This window comes from Pantherophis guttatus, chromosome 2 (genome assembly GCF_059756535.1).
Source record: "Pantherophis guttatus breed Tessera chromosome 2, ASM5975653v1, whole genome shotgun sequence".
NCBI lineage: Eukaryota > Metazoa > Chordata > Lepidosauria > Squamata > Colubridae > Pantherophis > Pantherophis guttatus.
In genome coordinates this window covers 165,420,032-165,440,812 of record NC_142064.1, presented here as the reverse complement: position 1 = coordinate 165,440,812, position 20,781 = coordinate 165,420,032, and the positions used below count along the sequence as shown (strand labels likewise).

At 38.6% G+C, this 20,781-nt stretch overlaps 1 protein-coding gene and 1 long non-coding RNA gene across 13 annotated transcripts in view; both read left to right on the top strand.

Moving 5' to 3' along the window:
- TNRC6C (trinucleotide repeat containing adaptor 6C) overlaps positions 1 to 20,781 on the top strand; it is a 597,645-nt gene that overhangs the window by 440,217 nt on the left and 136,647 nt on the right. The gene's annotated exons all lie outside the window — the stretch shown is intronic.
- Positions 4,735 to 19,591, top strand: LOC148115408 (uncharacterized). Its single transcript, XR_015732489.1, has 2 exons — positions 4,735 to 7,565; positions 16,452 to 19,591. It is a non-coding gene; the product is annotated as an uncharacterized LOC148115408 (long non-coding RNA).

Genomic DNA, 20,781 nt, shown 5'->3' with positions numbered 1-20,781 from the left:
TGACAGTGAGAAACTAAAAAAAACCCCACACTTGGACATTTGGCATGTTGTATAGTTCTTTGAACTTTGGTCAACATTTTGAATTAAACAATATTTTCAACTGTGAACTTCCAAATACAAAGGTATTTTAGTAAGTTTCTGTTCTGTAGTCATACTGTAATCGGTATTATTTGCATGAGTGTTACCTATTTTCATCTTCTCAGTAAAAGCTATTGGGAGAGTCATCAGATGTTACTATGTAACAAGTCATTTTTGTGTTTTTATTTTCTCTGCAATCTAGAAGGTTAACCTTGAATACCCAGTTGGGTGTGGCTTTGTATCTAAAGAAAGGATTCAAAGTGAAGGAAATAAACTTTAGCCTTTGAATCATAAATAGTCTGCGGCATATAGGTCAGTTACCAGAACTTCTCTTGTTATATTTTACAGCTGTGGAGAGTTTAGGAGTGAAAGCAGAATCTGCTATAGAAGTAATGTTTTATGGCTGGCTGCCCAGATTGTCTAGCTTTGTACACAGCTCTGTGGTTTGTCTTTGGAGGGCTAGAAAGGTGAAATGTATTCTTAATAAACAATTATATCTCTGCAGATTTTTTTCTTTTGAAAATATTGTTTTGTCATTTAATTTTTAAATAAACTGTACATAATCATAAAACACAACTAACAAATTCTAGGTCAAGTTTTTTACATGTCTAGATTGCTTCTGCTTATTATTCAAGTTGAAAACATTTTTCAAGAATGAGCCTAAAAATAATTTTAGCTTTTTTTTCAAATTAAATTGATTTCCTTGGAGCAGCCATAAAAATAAAGCTATTGTTAGTACTTGACATAAAAAGATAATTAAACATACTGTACTGTAAAGCCCTCCTTAAATTCTCTCACTACTGTGGTATATTATAGACAAGAAGAATCATTTACATGCTTTTCTATAGCAGCATTGGTAATATTTTGTTACTAAAAGCTTATTAATTCCTTTTTTTGTTTGCTTGACCTTGGTCTTTTATCTTAAGTTAGAGTGTTTTTCTAATTCAGTTTTTATTTTATTTAATCTTTGAAAGGATCTCCAGGAATTTTCAGTTAAAAAGTTAAACCTGTTTGTAATTAATAGCAAAGATAGATATTTAATATTTAATCTTTGATTCAATTTCAAAACACTTATGTTCTGAAAAACTAGGCAAAGTAACTAGAGATTTGTTCTATGAATATACTGTATGAGGGATTGTAGGCAAATGAAAGATTCAGTCCAATAGCGGATTTGCTTTACTGCTCCTCGCAGTGTCACTTAGTTGTCAATCATATGGAAATAATATCTGCCACCTGTGAAGTTGAAGGAACAAATAGTTTGTTCTTGTACACTTGAGGAAGAGCTGAAAGAACTAATAAGCTTTTTCACCTTCTTAAAAATATCTGCTTACTTTGAAAGTTGTGGATAATATAAACTGCTGTTAGTTCATCTTCAAGAATACAGTTACAGAAGTATAAAAAGTATTGTCCATTACTGTATTTTGGCTGTCCTATGTAGTTGACATCCACTATTCTTACCAGTTTCCGGTGTCTAATTATTATTTTTTTCCATACTTTCAAGTCAGTCTTAACTCCTGGTAACTGTTTGTACTAGTACCTGCAGTTTTTCTTGGCAAGATTTTAGAAGTGGTTTACTAACACTTCCTAGGGCTGAGAGGAGGTATGACTGGCCCAAGGTCACCTAGCTGACCTTGTACCTAAGGTGGGACTAGAACTCAGGCACTCACTGTGTAACCTTGTGCCTAAACCACCACACCAAACTGTCTCTCCTATCTGATTTTTAGAGGTAGAAAATTAATTTAAAATAACTACTCAAAGCACAGTTTCTCTATAAAAACTATAAGGATAGTATGAAATGTGAAAACAATTTAATTAACTCAGTTTTATTTCAGTTTAGTTAATCTGTTAATCTGTTTATATTGTATATTGTTAACTGATTGGTTTGAGCAAAATAAGCAAGAAAGCAATAATAGAGATTTACTTCTCTTGCTGTAAAATATTACTGTAACAGCATTGGTTGAAATATTTTAAATGATAATATTTCATAAAAATTCAGGATTAGTTCATAGCTGTTCAGAAATTGATTTTCAACCGGCAAAATTATTGCTTTCTTTTACTACCTTAAAGGGTTTAGTTTATGCATTGGAAAAAAATATTTATTGATGCACACAAGCATTTCTGTATTCACATTACAGTTGTAAAGGTAGTAGTGTTGAATGAAAAATTATATAAAATGTCATTGAGTAATATTTATTCTTGTAAGACATGAATGTCTATAGTTAGGAGCCATGGTGGCACAGTGGTTGTAATGCAGTATTGCAGGCTAAATCTGCCCACAGCCAGCAGTTTGATCCTGATGGGCTCAGTCTTCCATCCTTCCGAGGTTGGTAAAATGAAGACCCAGATTGTTGACATTTGTAAACCCCTCTGGAAGTATTATAAAGCACTATGGAGTGGTATATAAGTCTAAGTGTTACTGCTATAGTTGGTATTAATACATTTCCAAAATAGTGCTACTTTGGAATTAAGATTTAAATATAACTAGAAAGTAATGCCTACATATACATTTATGTGTATATAGAATACTTTGAATATTTTTCTTAGTTTTTTTTTTACAGCTTTTGTATTTTTTCCATTATTTCTTTTAAAAAGTAAAATTTAATTTTTTTGTAAATTTGTGAAGTGTATGGTATTATTTTACTTTTCTTGTACTTTTCTTGTACATTTCTGAAGTATATTACACACTGTATTAGTTTCTCCATTTAATGCCTGCAACTGCCTGCTACATGAATGTCATTGTCCTTTTCCAAATGCATATATGGAGATCATGCTAACTGGAATTAGGCCATGTGAAAGAGATTCCTTACTGTCTCCAAAAGGCACTTGTACTTGATCAGAGCTTTTGGGGTTTGATAGGTAGGACTGCTTCATGAAATTGAATATCTTTCTAGTTATTTGAACTGAATATTTTTTCTGAGGAAAGCAGCGTGATTCACTGAACATTATCTCACATCAGCCTGCTTGAATTTTGCTTGTAACCCTTTCAAACCCGATCCCATCCAGTTATGCTGAGGTGACAATTTCCAGAAATCTCAGCTAGCTCATTAGTATAAGTACACCAAACTTGATAGAGTAATCCACCACACTGATTATATATACTTTATACTGAAATATATTTGTGAGAAACATGCCCCCAAAGTGTTTACTGACCTTGAAATGATACCAATTTATAAATTGTACCAGTGTGTTTTTAAATAATTATTCTTCCAAAATACTATTCTAAAAACAGAAAATGTATTTTTTTAATATACTGCAGATGCAAACAAATATTAAGGAATATGATTTCAGAGCAAGTACCACATTATTGTTAATTGTTTTGCTTCAATATTCCATATTTTTTAAAAAAAACTTTTGATGACTCAGATAAAAAATGATATCACTGATAGAAAGTGATGGTAACTAATTTGAATAAAGTCATTTATTGAAGAAAAAAATGTTTTATTTGATTTTTTATTTTATTTTTGGAAATGTTTTTTGCTTGGTACATTTGCTTTGCACTTATTTGCTACTCATTAAAAAAGAGCATGTTATGGACCAAACATTTAAGAAGCTGGATTAATAGTAGTATTTCTTTGTAATTCAGCTTTGTTACTGAGCTGAGTAACTGCATGGTTTTTATTTAAACGACAAGCATTTTGCTTTACTATGTCCCTCAAGTAGAGAAAGCATAGAGGATGAACCTGCAGATTGCCTCTCCCTTCTTCTCCTTCTTTTGAGGGGTCCTTGGTGCTATCTGAGCTTGGTTGTTTTCTTGCAGACATTTCACCACCCAATATCAATAGTGCTTAGACTTATATACCACTTCACAGTGCTTTACAGCCCTCTCTAAACTGTAAAGCCTTCTCTACAGAGTCAGCATATTGCCCCCAATAATCTGGGCCCTCATTTTACTCACTTTAGAAGGATGGAAGGCTGAGTCAACCTTGAGCTGGTGAAACTCGATCTGCTGGCAGTCAGCAGAATTAGCCTGCAATACTGTATTCTAACCACTGTGCCACCACGGCTCTTGTTCTGGTTTGTATTGTAATTGTATTGTATTGTTATCCTTTCTAAAATACCATATTTTTCGGAGTATAAGACGCTCCGGACTGTAAGATGCACCTACCTTTTTTGGGGGAGGAAAACAAGAAAAAGAAATCTGCCTCTGCCTCATTGCAGCAAACAGCTTGCTTCACTTTCATTTTTGTTTTCTGCACAAAATTAGCACAAGAAAAAAAAATCTGCTTCCCAGCAATTTACCTCCTTGCAGTAAGCAGCAGAGGCCCACGCAGCAATAGGCAATGGCAATCCCTGCAGCCTGAAACAGCTGAGGGCCGGGAGGCTGATCCAACTGACAATCAACTGCTTGTGCTAATTAGGTTGTGCTGAAGCTGAAATGGGTTGTTTCTTTTTGCTGCAAGGAGGTAAATTGCTGGGAGACAGAGGCCAAAGGGTGGGGGCCAGTAGGTGGGCGGAGCTACATTTGGTGTATAAGACGGACTCAAATTTTCACCCCCTTATGGGGGGGGGGGAAGTGTGTCTTATACTCCAAAAAATTTCATATTTCTGAGTTCCATCAATCTATTGGATTGGATTTATACATCACTTTATTTATTATTTATTTATTTATTTATTTATTTTATTTCTATACCTCTCTTCTCCCGAAGAACTCAGGGCGGTGTACAGCCTAATTAAAAACACAAAGACAGACAAAATTTAAAAATAATTAAAATTATTAAATAATAGGCCCAATTTATAAAACCCCAAATTTAAAATCCCATTTAAAACCAATTAAAATCTTTACATTGATAGGGGAGAAGAGACGGCAAGGGGAGCCATGTTTCACTCCACGTGTCTCGCTTCTCTCCCGCCCCACCTATCAGAAATGAGTCTTTGTGAGATTCAACAGCACAAGCCTTGCAGAGTCCTGCTCTACAAGGCAGCGGTGGCCAGCCGCTCGGCCAGTGTGAAGAACAGGGAGGGGAGGCAGCGATGATGGAACATCCAGTCCCACACTTGCCTCCTCCTCCACCCCCAAAATAATAAGACACCCCCCTGTCTTATTTTCGGGGAAACACGGTAAGATAGTTATTGAAAACATTTCTGTTTATATGTTTGCCTTTCAATATAGTGCCATGATTCCCAAACTGTGCTGCTATGCCCCAGAGCACCCTAGCATACTCACAGGGTGCCACAGGATATTTTACTATTTGATAAATGTCATTGTCTTAACTGTCTCCAGGGCACTATGACACATAGTTTGGGAACCGCTATGCTTGCCATGAAAAAAATTACTTTGACAGTAAGACTACCAAAGGTGGAAACTTCTGATAGAATGTGTGGATTGTTTTATTAAGAAAATATCTTGTAAAATGTTGGGATGTATAGTGAGCGCTATTCAAATTTGGCTTTCACATATTAAGTTTATATTTTATTCTTCCTTACTTTTAAACATCAAATATCTTATTGCAATGCTGCTTGGATATTCTTTTCATTAGTTTCTCTTCCCCATTCACCTTTCTTTCAAACATAACAAGCATAACTGAACTATTTCTTGATTTTCAGAAGTTATTCATCTAGTGTATCACTTAAATTTAAAAGTTTGGTAAATTGATAAAGTGTTTTATCTTGGTTTTTACTTATCTGAGTGCAGTATGTTGTACATAAAAGGTTTAAGTGCACATTTTGTTTATTATTTTTTTTTAGTTATATGAGAATATCACAGAATGGTGTATTCTACTTTACTCTTTCTACAAGCACAGCTTTCTTTAAGTCAAGAATTTGTTTAGATCACTTCTAATGAATTACATAGAAATGTTTATGTAACTTTCTTGACAGCAATATGGAAATGGCCATTACTTTTTGGGGGGATGTTTTTGACCCCGCCACCTTAAGCCTACCTTACACCATTTCCTTCTGGTCACCCATCTATATAAGAACTGTATTCACCCTACTTAACTTTTCAAGATAAGTCATGGTTGGATAGACTCTACCACATAAATATTGTTCACTTGATTCTTCAGTTTATTGACACAAAAACTCTTATTACCGTGTTTCTCTGAAAATAAGACCCTGTCTTATATTTTTTTTGAACCCTGAAATTGGCCTTATTGCCATGCACTCCATAGCCCGATTGGACTTATTATTAGGAGATGTCTTATTTTGGGGGAAACAGGGTAGGAAATAAAAACATGGTTGTTTTTAAAGCTGATTTTGTTTATATTATCTCAAACTTTAAATCAATTGTGATACATTTAACACCAGAATTTTAATTTAATATGTATTTAAAATATCCTTAATACTTAATTGACTACTAAAGAGATTTGAAGAAGACTATACAGTAGAAACAATAGAAAAAGCAAGCTGTTCTACTGATAAGCTGAATATTTTTTGTACCCATTTTGGCATCTGAAATTCTCAGTTTATATGTGAGTGTATGTTGGTCTCTTGGGTAAAATCAAAGTAAATTTTAAATAATTTAAAATGCAACACATTTATTTTAGAAACGTTAAATATAAGGGTTGGAAAGAATCTTGAAAATATTTTCCAAATCCATTGGCCAATTTAGACCCCTGACAGAATCTACCATATTTCAAGGCAGCCCTTCCATTTTTAAACATCTGTGTTAAAAAAAAATGTACCTAATATCTAATATACAGGTAGTCCCACATAATGCTTCCTTCTGAACATTTATTCAAAGTTACAGTGGTGCTGAAAAAAATGAGATTACAATGTGACTGAAAGTATGGCTTTTGTAGCACTCTTGTAGTCACATCAAAATCCAGGTGTTTGTCAGCCCACATACACTTACAACTGGAGGGATGTTTCAACTACCCCCCTCTATCTTCTCTCATTTATGTCTCTTTGATCCCCTGCTGCCCTATCTTGTGGGGCAGGAAGTGTAAATCTGGGGCTGCCTACCACCCCCGGGAAACTTCAGGCCCCCTCCTAGTCAACACCAGTGAACATTCATTTGCCCAGATGCCTTCTCCCCTGCTCCATGTGGAAGTGCCAGCAAGTATTCGTTAGCTCCCCAGCCCACTCCAGCATGCTAGCTCATCCATTCGTCCCTCCTAGTTTTCTGTACCAATCTTTCACCTTTTGCTGTCTCCTTTTCAGACCCAACTTCTCCAGTGAACATTTGGCTCTTTAAGTTTTTGTAAAGCTGCACTGTTTTCGTAAATGGCCGAAGTCACATGTAAATCAATTCTTAATTAATAATTGTAATGGTGATTGCTGGGATTGCCATCATACGTCATGGACTCATGTGATGTCTCACTTTACGAATGCCGTGATTTATGATGGCAATCCTAATCCCACTTGTGGTTGTAAGTCAAGGACTACCTGTAGTGATAGTTTGTTATAATTTGAACCTATTGCATCTTGTCTTTTCTTTTGGAACAGTTCTGAACAATTCTATCCCATCTTCTACATCAGTGGTTCTCAACCTTCCTAATGCTGCGACCCTTTAATACAGTTCCTCATGTTGTGGTGACCCCCAACCAAGGGTGGGTTCTAAATTTTTTTACTACCGGTTCTGTGGGCATGGCTTATTTTGTGGGTGTGGCTTGGAGGTCATGTGACTGGGCGGGCGTGGCTAGCTGGTCATGTGACCGGGTGGCCATGGCTATATGTATAGGGACTACTCAGAGGGCTGAAAAAAGTCATTTCTGACAGGTTCTCGCACTTTTGACTGGTCCTCACCCTTATGACCATCCTCACATTTATGCCTGTGCAGCATTCTTAACAACCATGTCACTCATTTCACAACTGCTTCTCTTCAACATGGTATAAGATAGGGCAAAAAACGAAAAATGTGAGGACAGTCGTAAATTCAAGGACTGGTCAAAAGTGCGAGGACCAGTCAAAAATAACTTTTTCAGCCCTCTGAGTAGTCCCTGTGCACAAAAGGACTACCCAGAGGGCTGAAAAACGTGATTTCAGTTATGACTGGTCATCATTTATGCCCATTGTACCATTCTTAACAACCGTGTCACTCATTTCACAACTGCTTCTCTTCACCATGGTGACAAGATAGCACAAATACGTAAATTGTGAGGACAGTCGTAAGTTCGAGGACTGGTCAAAAGTGCGAGGACCAGTCAAAAATAACTTTTTCAGCCCTCTGAGTAGTCCATATGCATAAAAGGATACAGCAATAGAGAGGGATGAAGGAAGGGAAGGGAAATTAGAGTAGGAGTGAAGGTAAGAGAGGGAGGAAGAGAGGAGGAGAAAGAGAAAGAAAGAGGATGTAGGGAGAAGAAGAAGAGGGGGGGGAAGAGAAAGTAAGTAAGAAAGAAAAGACAGAGGTGGTAGGTTTGAGGAGAAAGATTGCTGTACAATAAAAAAGATGAAAGGGAAGAAAGCCAACCCCAAACAAATATTAAGATAAAGAATGAATTGTTAAACTTTAAAGAATAAAAGAGAACAAATAGCAATAAATAGCAATAATTAGAAACACACATACAAACATACAACGTATTTTCTTTGAACAGAGTATTTGGCCGGTTCACAAATTTAAACAGTTATAGGAGGTTAGCACCCACCCCTTTCCTAGAAGAATGAAATATTTTTGGAAATATTAAAAAGGCAGAATATTATATTTCCCTACCTGGATGAGAAATGGAGAAGCATATTTTACAGACAAAGCAGCTCCCAACTTCCTGCCCCCCACCCTTTGTTAATGGGCCAGAGGCAGAAAGTCAATCCTTTGTCAAAGGACATTTGCAACACAATAGCAACAGAAACTAACACAATGGGCCCCATCAAGCCATGTGATCCTGTCCACCATTAAACCATCTTTCCAAGCAGTCTCCATGTTTCCAGTGCCTTTTTCCCCACTTGGAGCAGAACCCAGAAGGTTATTTCTTCCAACACAGTATTTAGTCATTTCAATTAAATTTACAATTTCTATATTTCCTTTTTACCATATTTATTCCTCATCTATTTTTTTAAAAAAACAATATTACCCTTCATCCTCATCTCTAATCTTAATCAAATTCAATTTTTCCCTTCTATTCTATATTATACCCCTTCGCATTGTTATCTATTTTTATATCCATCCTCACATTGATTAATTATGTAATACAGTTGTTTAATACAAATTCAACATTTTAATATAAATCAATTAGTTATATAACTATCTTTTTTCCTCCCTCGCTGCTCAGATATTCCACCGATTGGGATAATATCCACTGTCACTGGATTGACTGGGTGCCATTCAAACTTCCTCTACAGCCTGGTCACGCCCCTTTCTTCTGCGCATGTCCAGTCTTTTCACTCAATCACAGGTGATCAGACTGGTGTGCCTTTCGTTATTAGATACATTTGGTTAATTTGTTGCAAATGGTAGGATTTTTAATTGTTTCTTTGTTCGGAGAGTTGTGGATTCAAAAAGACACAATGTATCAGCGCTGAGCAGCTTCGGCGTTTCCTGGCTGGGATGCCAGCTGACTAGGATTGTTTTTGAAGTGTAATTAGCGCTACGCGGCTTTGGCAGTTTCCTGAATGGGGCGCCAGCCGTTTTGAACGTTATTTGACAGCGCGTGGACAGAGGACCTTGCAACGGTCCTAAAGCAGCCGTTTGAGCCGCGAGCGAGGAGAGGGGCATCCGGCGCGCTGGCAAAGCCGCCCTCGCTCTCCCAACTCTCCACATCGTTTATTTAAATTGTATGCGGCTTTGGAGTCCCTGCATTGCAGCAAACTCCATATAATAGGAGGGTACTTCACCTTTAAGATTGGCAGAAGGGACAGAGGCTGCATTTAAGCCGAGTCGGCTGAGGTTCCGATCTCGAGCTTGTATTGATCTGCCTGCTCAGCGCCCATCCGCCCATTGTTTAGAGCGGTTTGGGGCAGCTTCTCAGATAAGCCGTTGGAGGATCGTTAACGGCTATTACGAGCTGTTATCTACAGACACTGTCTGTTTGAATAACCTTATGTATACTGCCATCAAAGGAAAGTATTAATTTTGATTATTTTAATTTCTATTTGAGAGATTGATTAATTAATTTCAACAATGGCAGAGGCAGAAAATTCATCAGATTTAGAACAGGTGGATTCACCACCTAGAGCACCATCCCCTAAGCCTAATAAATCCAAGAAGGGCAGAGCCAGGACCAGGGATATGTCTGAACAACCCATGTCCAGGCAAGGGGACAGGCCTTCCAGAGAGGATTTACGTAGACATAATGCTCTTGAAAAACAGTTCAATAGAGCCAGACTGGCAGCTCAAGTTATACCTCAGAGAGGTTCAGGAGGTGATTTTACCTCAGACTACTGAAAAAATAATATATCCTGAGATAGATGAGGAAGCAATGATTTGGCAGCAGGAGGATTTACCTTCAGACAATCAAGGCTTGTCTATGACAGCTAAGCCTTTGAATACAGAAACCCAAAGCAGGGTCACTGTGGGGACAAATCAACAACCTTTTGTTCAGGCTGCTCCAGAGGCCACATTCACTCCTATGGCCGCTGGCCTACGTGTTGGTGAAGGTCTATTACAGAGTCAGAATTTGGATTTCCAGGCTTTACTCTCACAAACATTTTCCCGCATTTTTCAAGCGGGATTGCAACAATCAGGTCTATTATCAGAACCTATACCACCAACCTCTTACAATATGTCTCACAATACTATGCAACATTCTGTATTTAATTGTAGTCAATTTGAGGAGGAAAATCCAGATTCAGACTATTTGAATGAATTTGAGTTACCAGATGATGAGGAGGTGGATACAGATAAGCCTACCTTTCAAGGACTTTTTAATCCTAAACTTTTTAAGTCTCTTTTACGTAAGGCGAGAATAGCTACCAATATGGAACAGAGTAGTGACAAGAATTTGGATCCAAATTCCCAATCTCAAAAGACTAATAGTTTATTTCCAGTTCCCCCAATTGATTTTGACTATGTGCCTTTTCCAGATTTGTTTTCTCAAGTCATTAAGAAACCGTGGAATCGGCCTGGTTCAATTTCTGGACCCAATACATTTGATAGAAAGCTTTATTGTAGCTCCCCTGAATTGGATGCTCTTCTACAGTTACCTGCGGTAGATGAGCCCGTGGCCAGCTACACTTCACCATCGGTGTTGGTTAGTGATGCTGGAGATGGTCTAAAATTGGAAGACAAACGGGCAGAGATGATTTTCAAAAAAATGCATCAGGCTGCCGCTTGGGCAATCAGGGCTGCAACGTCTGCCTCATTTTTCAACAGAGCCTCATTAACTTGGCTCCGTCAATTAAAAGAGGGGATACCTCCCCAAGATGTCAAATTTATGCAAAATGTGACTAAGTTAATAGCTGCAGCAGAATATTCAGCTGATGCATCTCTGGACGCAGCAAAATTTGCATCAAGAGCGTTGGCCTCAGCAGTTTCATCAAGGCGTCTTCTCTGGCTACACCAGTGGAGAGCTGATATGAAGTCAAAATGGCGCCTTACTGCGGCACCATATCAAGGACAGTCTTTATTTGGGGCATCATTAGAATCGATTTTAGTGGAAGGTCGAGATAAAAAGAAAGTACTACCATCTTCATATAGGCGTTATGATAGACGTTTTTCACCATATTCAAGACAGTCCTTTCGGCCAGAGCAGGGACCTAGTGGTTCCAATTTTCAAAGAGCTTCTACTCAACAGTATTCTTCCTTTTCGGATAGAGCGTCCTTTCGAGACAGGGGAAGACGTCAGGCAGGTCTCAAACGTCCTTTTAGGGGAACGGGTTCTCGCTCGTTCCGCAGAGGAAAATGACTCGACAACCCCTGTACCCGTTGGAGGGAAAATCCAATTGTTTTGCAAAGAGTGGAAACTTTCAACAACAGACAATTGGATTCTTCGTACAGTGACGGACAGACTACAACTGGAATTCACGTCACCACCTCCAATGTTTTTCCTTCAATGTCCCTTTTCAAACATCCCTTTAAAAAGACAACTAATGGAGTTGGAAATTCAACACTTACTTCAAATAAAAGCAATAGAACCAGTACCTCAACATCAAATACACAAAGGATTTTATTCAATTCTTTTTCTTGTGCCCAAAAATTCGGGAGGATGGAGGGGCATCCTCAATCTAAAGCGATTAAATCTCCATGTGAGGTATCGCCGTTTCAAGATGCACTCCCTCAGGTCACTGCTAGGATGTATCCGGTCCAACGATCTCATGCAATCCATCGACCTGAGGGAGGCATATCTACATGTACCGATTTATCCAACCCACAGGCAATTTCTCAGATTTGCATATGCAAATCGCCATTTTCAATACCGATCTATGCCTTTTGGCCTTTCGTCGGCTCCAAGAATATTTACGAAGTTAATGGCAGCAGTAGCGGCAACACTAAGGGAGAAATCAGTAAGAATTGTCTGTTATCTGGACGATATTTTAATCCTGTCGTCATCGGTACATCAAGCAGAACTGGACAGACAGACAGTTCTTCAAACACTGCAAAATCATGGATTGACTATCAATTGGGACAAAAGTCAGCTGGAACCAACAACCCGAATATTACATCTAGGGGCAGTAATAGATTCCAGACAGGGAATAGTGTATCTTTCCCCAGAGTGCCAATCCAGCATTCGAAAAATGATATCTCAAGTGTTGTCTCTGAGAACTGTACCTTTGATTCTGTTGTCTCAACTATTGGGAAAACTAATTTCATGCATAAACATTGTGCCTTGGGCTCGACGACACTCTCGTCAGTTAAATGGCTACTGTTGCCCTACCAAAAGCAGGGCACGGCAGACTCACAGTTCAAGATAAAGCTGTCTCCGATAGTGAAACTATCACTAAAATGGTGGATATCACCAGCCCTGAGAGCGGGAACGCTATTTATAGAGCCACCAAGGATCAAGCTGACCACGGATGCCAGTCTGATGGGATGGGGAGCCCATCTCGGGTCTCAACTAGCACAGGGAAAATGGTCTCCTGTAGAGAAACAGTACAACATAAATTTCCTAGAATTAAGAGCAGTCAGATTAGCACTAAGACATTTCCATCAGGAAGTAGCGAAGAAACATGTATTAGTTCTAACAGACAATATGGCCACAAAGGCTCATCTGAACAGACAGGGAGGTACGAGATCAAAATCGCTCATGAACGAGACAGAAAAACTGATGGCATGGGCAGAGAGATATATACTGTCGATAAAAGCGGAACACATTTCGGGTTCCTTAAATCAACAAGCAGACTGGTTAAGCAGGGGGATCATAGATCAGTCAGAATGGAGATTGAATCCAAAACTATTTCTACAAATTGTAAACAGGTTCGGGAAGCCGATGGTGGATTTGTTCGCCACGGAAAAGAATACACAACTTCCGAGATTTTTCTCAAGATTCCCGACTCCAGGAGCGGAGGCTCTAGATGCTCTGCGAAGTCCTTGGCCTCAGGGACTTTTATATGCATTTCCCCCCATTCCCATCATTCCAATTGTCATAAGGAAAATGATGATGGAAAAAGCAGAGCTCATTCTAGTGGCACCATACTGGCCTCGCCGAGAGTGGTTTGCAGACCTGAAAGATTGTTCGATCGATCAACCATGGAAGTTACCAGTGGGCAGACAGGATCTGAGTCAAGGAGCAATCTATCATCCAAATCCAGACTGGCTACAGTTGACAGTCTGGCGTTTGAACGGATCCGTCTCTTGAAAGATCAGTTACCACATGATGTAATAGACACTATTCAAGCGGCTAGAAGACCAGCAACAGTCCGCATTTATAATGCATCCTGGAAAAGGTTCGCTAAGTGGGCAGTTGAACAACATACAGATCCTACAACTGCATCAGTACAAGACGTTCTTAAGTTTTTACAATCTGGATTCAAGAAAGGACTTGCACCAGCTACTCTCAGACATCAGGTAGCGGCGTTAGCTACAGTGCTTCATACTGACAAGGGACATTCGTTGTCTCAAGATCCCAGAATTAGATCATTTTTACATGGTGCTGTAAATTTAAGACCACCAACAGTACATAGATACCCAACTTGGGATCTCAATTTAGTATTACAGTCATTGACACTAGAACCTTATGAACCTATAAAGGAAATAACATTAAAACATCTTACAATGAAACTAGCATTTCTATTAGCGGTTACGTCGGCTAGACGAGTATCTGAATTGGCGGCATTATCTATTCGTCAAGATCTGTGTATTTTCTTTCCGGACAGAGTGGTTATGAGACTGGATCCGGTATTTATTCCAAAAATTAATTCATTATTTCACAGATCGCAAGACATTGTCCTACCTAATTTCTGCCCAAATCCTAGACATCCATTAGAAAAAAGGTGGCATACATTAAATGTTAGGAGGATATTAAAATGTTACATTAAGAGAAGGGCATCTTTCCGTAAGTCTGAGGCTTTGCTGGTATCCTTTTTACCATCTACTATGGGACAGAAAGTATCGTCTACAACAGTGGGTAGATGGATTAAAGCATGCATTGCTGCTGCTTACAAGTTGCAAGGTTCACAAGTTCCTGAAGGTATAGTTCCACATTCTACACGCAGTGCGGCTACATCAGCTGCTTGGGCCACTCAGGCTTCAATTGATGATATCTGTAGAGCGGCCACATGGTCGTCTATTTCTTCTTTTATCAGACATTACCGAGTGGATTCATTTGCGGCTGCGGATGCATCATTCGGTAGAAGAGTTTTACAAGCTGTAATTTCCAACCAGAGCCAGGGGATGGAGTCTAAACCCTCCCATTGAATGAAGGCTTGGGTATGTCCCAATCGGTGGAATATCTGAGCAGCGAGGGAGGAAAAAGGACGTTGTACTTACCTGAACGTCCATTTTATCCTCGCTGCGAAGATATTCCAGCCCTCCCAGTGAACTTCCATCACCTGGCCTGGGTTGGGGTTTCTGTTTTTTCTTCCTCTACAGCAAAGAATGGAGTATATTAAGAGATAAATGGTGAGATACGGTACGAAGTCCATAGGCTGGAAGTGAACATTACGAGAGTCGACTTCGTGAAAAGACTGGACATGCGCAGAAGAAAGGGGCGTGACCAGGCTGTAGAGGAAGTTTGAATGGCACCCAGTCAGTCCAGTGACAGTGGATATTATCCCAATCGGTGGAATATCTTCGCAGCGAGGATAAAATGGACCTTCAGGTAAGTACAACGTCCTTTTTCCTCCCTCGCTGCTCAGATATTCCACCGATTGGGATAATATCCACTGTCATATTTGTTATATGTTATATAACTACCTTTTTTGTATATTAATCAATATGAACATGAATATTCCAATTATTTCCATGCAATCCAATTTCTTAACAAATCAATTAATTATATTTACCAATAATAATAAACCAAATAATTTCCCCCATATATTCCTCCAAACCACAACTTAACCAATTAATAGTATCTCAATTATTACAATTCCCTAGTTAAATAGAACTTTTTTTCTTTTGTGTTTTAAAATCTTGGAACTCTCCTCTTTTGCCCTAAATTTCCCATTGTTTGCAGTTTTGCACCTACCTTTTTTGGTGAGGAAAAAGAAAAAGAAATCTCTCTGCCTCATTTTGTCACGTTGCAGCCTGCTTACTTTCAATTTCGCTTTTTCAGCATAGCTAGAGGGAAAAAAATCTGCTCCAGGAATTTACCTCTTTGCAGCTAGCTCTTTGAAGCCCCGCGGCAAGAATTTAAAGTTTTTTTTCCCTCTAGCCATCAGCTGGGACTCCGGAGGCAGCAATAGATTGGGAGTGGGCAGGGTAAGCGAACGGCGACCGGGCGATCCAACAGAGGCAGAGGGTGAGGGTGAGTGAAGGCGTGGGGGGGGGCGAGAGAGGGCTTTGGCGACCCTTGTGAAATGGCCGTTTGACCCCCAAAGGGGTCGCGACCCCCAGGTTGAGAACCGCTGTTCTACATGATAGGGATTCTGTTAAAAACAGCTGTCATGTTTTCCTCCAGTTTTCTCTTCTAATAGACAAAGCAAACACAATACCTCTAAATAATATTACTATCTTGGATGTTCCTTTCTGGATACACTTCAGTTTATCAATCTCCTTCCTAAAATCTGATACCCAGAACTCAATGCAATATTCTAGGTGTAGTCTATCTAAATAGTGGAGAATACTGGAGCCAATGGTTGTGTGTGTGTTTTTTTTTAATGCAACTGTATCACATTGTTGCTTCTTTCAGGCACATGATCCTCCAAATCACATTGTTCTTTTTCACATGTATTGCTGGTCAGATATACCTGTAGATTTACTTTTGTGCTTAAAATTATAGTTGCAGTACATGACCATGACCCTTTTTTCAGCTTTCAATTTCCAAACATTAGGGGTGCTCAAAGGTTGTGACATGCCTTGGGGATTATAAAGATATTTTGGTTACTTTAATATAATTTAGTTGTGCTTGGTAAATAACTGCATAAATATCATAACTTTTTAACATTTTGTTTGTTTCATTTCACAGGTTCAGCTGTCTTTCTCTTTTTATTAAACATTATTTTGTCTGAGAGTGTTAGTACTGTTGGCCTCGTTTCCTGTGAGTGTAATAACTGATATGTAACGGCTTCTTAAAAAAAGAACAAGACTGGGAACATTCACTCATATGCACAACCTAATTGGGACTGGCAGAGACTTGTTGCCATGTGAATTACCAACATTGCGAGACATTCTCAGATATGGCTTACTGTTAAGAGAAAAAAGTAGTGATTATGCTAGAAACTACCTAGCAACCAGTCTTGCAAGAGATGTATATCCAAAAGTATTTGAAAAGTAGGAATGAGCAAACAGTTCTTTGGTGACCTCTGTTGTAAATTTACAAGTAACAATCTTGAACAAGATCCAAGAGAGCTGAGATCAAGCCAAAAACATATCTCTTGGTAGAGGAAAGCTAGATGTCAAGACTTTCACTGTGAAACTTGACAAGCTGTTTGACATCCTCAACTGCACATGTCAAATTGTTCTGTGTGTCTAATTCGGCTGCCCTGCTGGCTACAAAAAAGAAGCTCACATTAACTGTACCTGCCCTAAGGAAACCAAGATACCATTGAAGGAACTTGCTTTCATTAAAGGTCAGAGAGACAAGATTGGTTCTTTTGGATCTCATCAGATTGGTTTGCCAGATGTGCCCAAGCAGAAATGACTAGGCAAAAGGCAAAAGCAGCAAGATGATGAGAGACAAAGTCTCGCTAAATATAAGCAGAGAACTACTCCAGACATTTCGATACCAACAAATAAAGTACCTCTTATGATGAAAATGAAGGACATACGACTGATGATGAAGATGAAGAGGAATGTGATGGAAGTTATGAAGAGACGCCTTACACCAAGCCCATGTGCCCTCTACTTCAAAAGAAAAGACAGAACACAACAGATTAGAAATAACAAATGTCGCTATGCAGAGCATAAGATGCAGTATTGGTCCATGTGCCACAATGCCATTACCACAGCCGCCTTCATAGATACTGGCTTGATCACCAAAGAAGACAAAAGACTTGTAGTTAACCACAATAAAGTTGACAGTCCAGGAAAAAAAATAATGAAGTCCCTAGATCAAGAATTTGATGAGCTCTGTAAGAAGGGCAAAATAGAATGCATCTTCTTCGATGGCTGTACAGATGCAACTAAATTTATCCTGAAAGAAAACAATTCAGACAATTCCCCAGTACCATCAAAGAAGAACATTATTCTGTGTGCAGTGAGCCGGTGGAAGATATCTTTACCATTTTACTCCAGAGAAAGGCTCAAAAACAGGAAAACCTGCTTAAGTGATTGCAGATAGTCTGGTGTATTTCATGAAGAAGAAGGACATTGACAAAAGCTTGAAGGCCACTGGTGGAGATTCTACAAGTGTTAATATTGGCTGTGAAGGTGGTGCCATGCACTGGGTTTGATCTGGATTGAACTGGAAGTTGATCTGGTTGGTGTATGCACTCCACACGAATGAGTTACCCCTACAACACTTAATGACAAAATTGGCTGGAAAGACCTTGTCTAATAACAAATGGGCAGGTAAAATTGGCAGCATGCTAGACATTGCAACAGAACTTGACGCTGATCCTTCACTCACCAGAGTTTTAATTGGTGAACCTCTCATTTCACTGAGTGACAGTGTTGTGAAGGATCTCTCTACTGATCAAGCACATGGATATAGGATCACAAAGGCAATAAGGACAGGAAAACCTCTCACAGATCTAGCTCTTCTGGAAATTGGCCCTATAAGCCATTCACGCTGGTTGACAACCACAAATAGGCTTTGTCGAATATGGGTTTCAAAGCATGGCTTTAAAGGCAAAACTCTCCAAAACTTAAGAATGATAATGGAATACATTGTTGGTGTGTACTACTCTTGCTGGTTCAACATCAAAGTAAAACATTCCTGGATTGAAGGCCCGTGTCATGTTCCAGCTGCAGCAAGTCAGACTGCAAAAGAAGACTGTAGTAGATGCTGTTTTGCCAACCATTCAGCGCTCAGCATGGTACGCTTTCAGTGAAATGATAATCCAGGCAATTTTGTGCTCAGATGACATTCAAGAGAAGAGAGCTGGTGTGCAAAAGATCATTGATTTGAGGGGTGCAGACAATGACGTGCTGGGAGATTTTTCTGTACATGCAAGAAAAATGCTTTTAATCAGAGCCAGAGCATCCACTCTGCTGGAGCTGATTGACAGGTCTGAAGGTGTATATGAGCCACCTTTGATGTGCAAACTGACTACAGCGGAAATAACGAAGTTCATTGACAAATCAATGCAAGTACCACAGTGGCCCTGTTATGCCCAATCAATAGAGAGATGTGTGAAACAGGTCACAGAGGCAGCAAGCAGAGTATATATACATGAGAAACGTGAGGACAAGAAGCAAGTCGGCAGCTGATGTCAAAGAATAAATCAAAACAAGACTTGATGAAACTCACTTAAACATTTTTGTAATTTAGATAATTGCTTTCTGATGTTAGTTTATAATTGCATGGATTATGTTTTGTTGAATAGATAAAATTCATGCATAAAAAGATTAATTTTTGTAGCACAAGGTATAATTTTGAGGATAAAGTTAACAGTATTTGTGGGGTATACTAACTAAACATTGTACAATTGCAAAAATAACAGCAGATTTAAATTCTTGATGTAAATACACATATTTTTAGAATCCCTCACCGAAAAAAATTGCAAAAATTAATTTTCACCCCATTAAATGAGACGCCCTAAACCCAGATAGTTCTCCTAACATTCCTCTGCAGAATTTGGCTCATACTTTCCGAGATCCATTGCTCCTTCAATACATGTGAACTATCCAGGTTATGAAGCTGCAAAGCAGTCCTAAACAGACTCCTCTTGCTGTGCTTTATAGTTAGGATAAGATAATTATTTTGGAATATAGTGTTTCATTTTCTCCAAAATTTTCTCATTATTGGCAAAAAGTTCTGTCATTTCATCTGTTGATTGAAAATTGTTCCAGTAGCTTGCTGGATCATCCAGGTGATTTCTGGCAAACCTGAGCTAAGAAGCTATGTGCTTTCTGAAAAGTTATAGGTTTTTTAAAATAATTATATGCATACCACTCATGTTCATTGTTTCCCTTATGACGGACGAGATTAAATAATGTAAACATGATCTGACTTTACCTTGATTTTTTTTTTTTTTGAAATTTCCAGAGTATTATGTACCCTGCTTTTGTATGTTTTTTTTTACAACTTCTAAAGGGAGTAATGTTGATGTTGTATGTTCTTTACACTATCTGCCTGACCATGGATTGATAGAGGCCAGAGTATTTGGCAATGGTTTCTTGTCTTGTGCTTACTCATTATTTTTACTGAATTCTGTATACATCTTGTTGTTTGAAGCATGAAGTTCATGATGCACAGAGGAGATTGCAGTGGTAGCATCAATGGTGTATGTGGTTTTTTCCCCCATAGGCAAGAGCCCTGCAAATTACACTTGATAGTCATCTCATTGATTGAAACATCTGCTTCAACCTACCTCTTCAGGGAACCGATTATCCCTATTAGAATAGGGCTTCACATATGCTTTCTAACAGACAGTGAATATCGGCCCAGTGATGTCATTAAAAATGTGATACAGTATATTGTTTTAATGGTATTTGTTCAGTCAGTAAGTATTATTATTAATAGTCAAATGCAGCACTGAATGTACCATAAATTATAGTACTGCGGGATTGCAGATGTTTAAAAAGTATTCACTGTAGCCATGGCTTTGTGATCCTTTGCAACCTGATACCTATTTACCAAGAGAAGTTATGTGACCTATTTTATTAATCTAAGTATTTTCTTTCATGTAAAAGTCTGTTACAGAGGCAATGGTGCTGCTAATCTTGCTCCAATTACTTAGTATTATTAGTAATTTGGTTATGATTCTGACATCTAGGATTGCAGTGGATATAGTGACAACTGTTCTTGTTACCCTTGCAAATAGAAATTTTCTGTTCTTTAGATAAACACCCACTCATATAAGCACATGAATAGATACACTGATTCTCAGGAAGTAGATATGAATCAACTTACAACTACAGGTAGTCCTTGACTTACAACAGTACATTTAGTGACTGTTCAAAGTTACAATGGCACTGAAAAAAGTGACTTATGACCATTGTTCACAGACTTTTCACACTTACGACCTTTGCAACATCCCCATGGACCCATGATCAAAATTCAGATGCTTGGCAGCTGGTTCGTATTTATACAGTTGCAATGTCATGTGATCCCCTTTTGAAACCTTCTGACAAGCAAAGTCAATGGGGAAGCCAGATTCACTTAACAACTGCAATGATTCACTTAAAAGTGG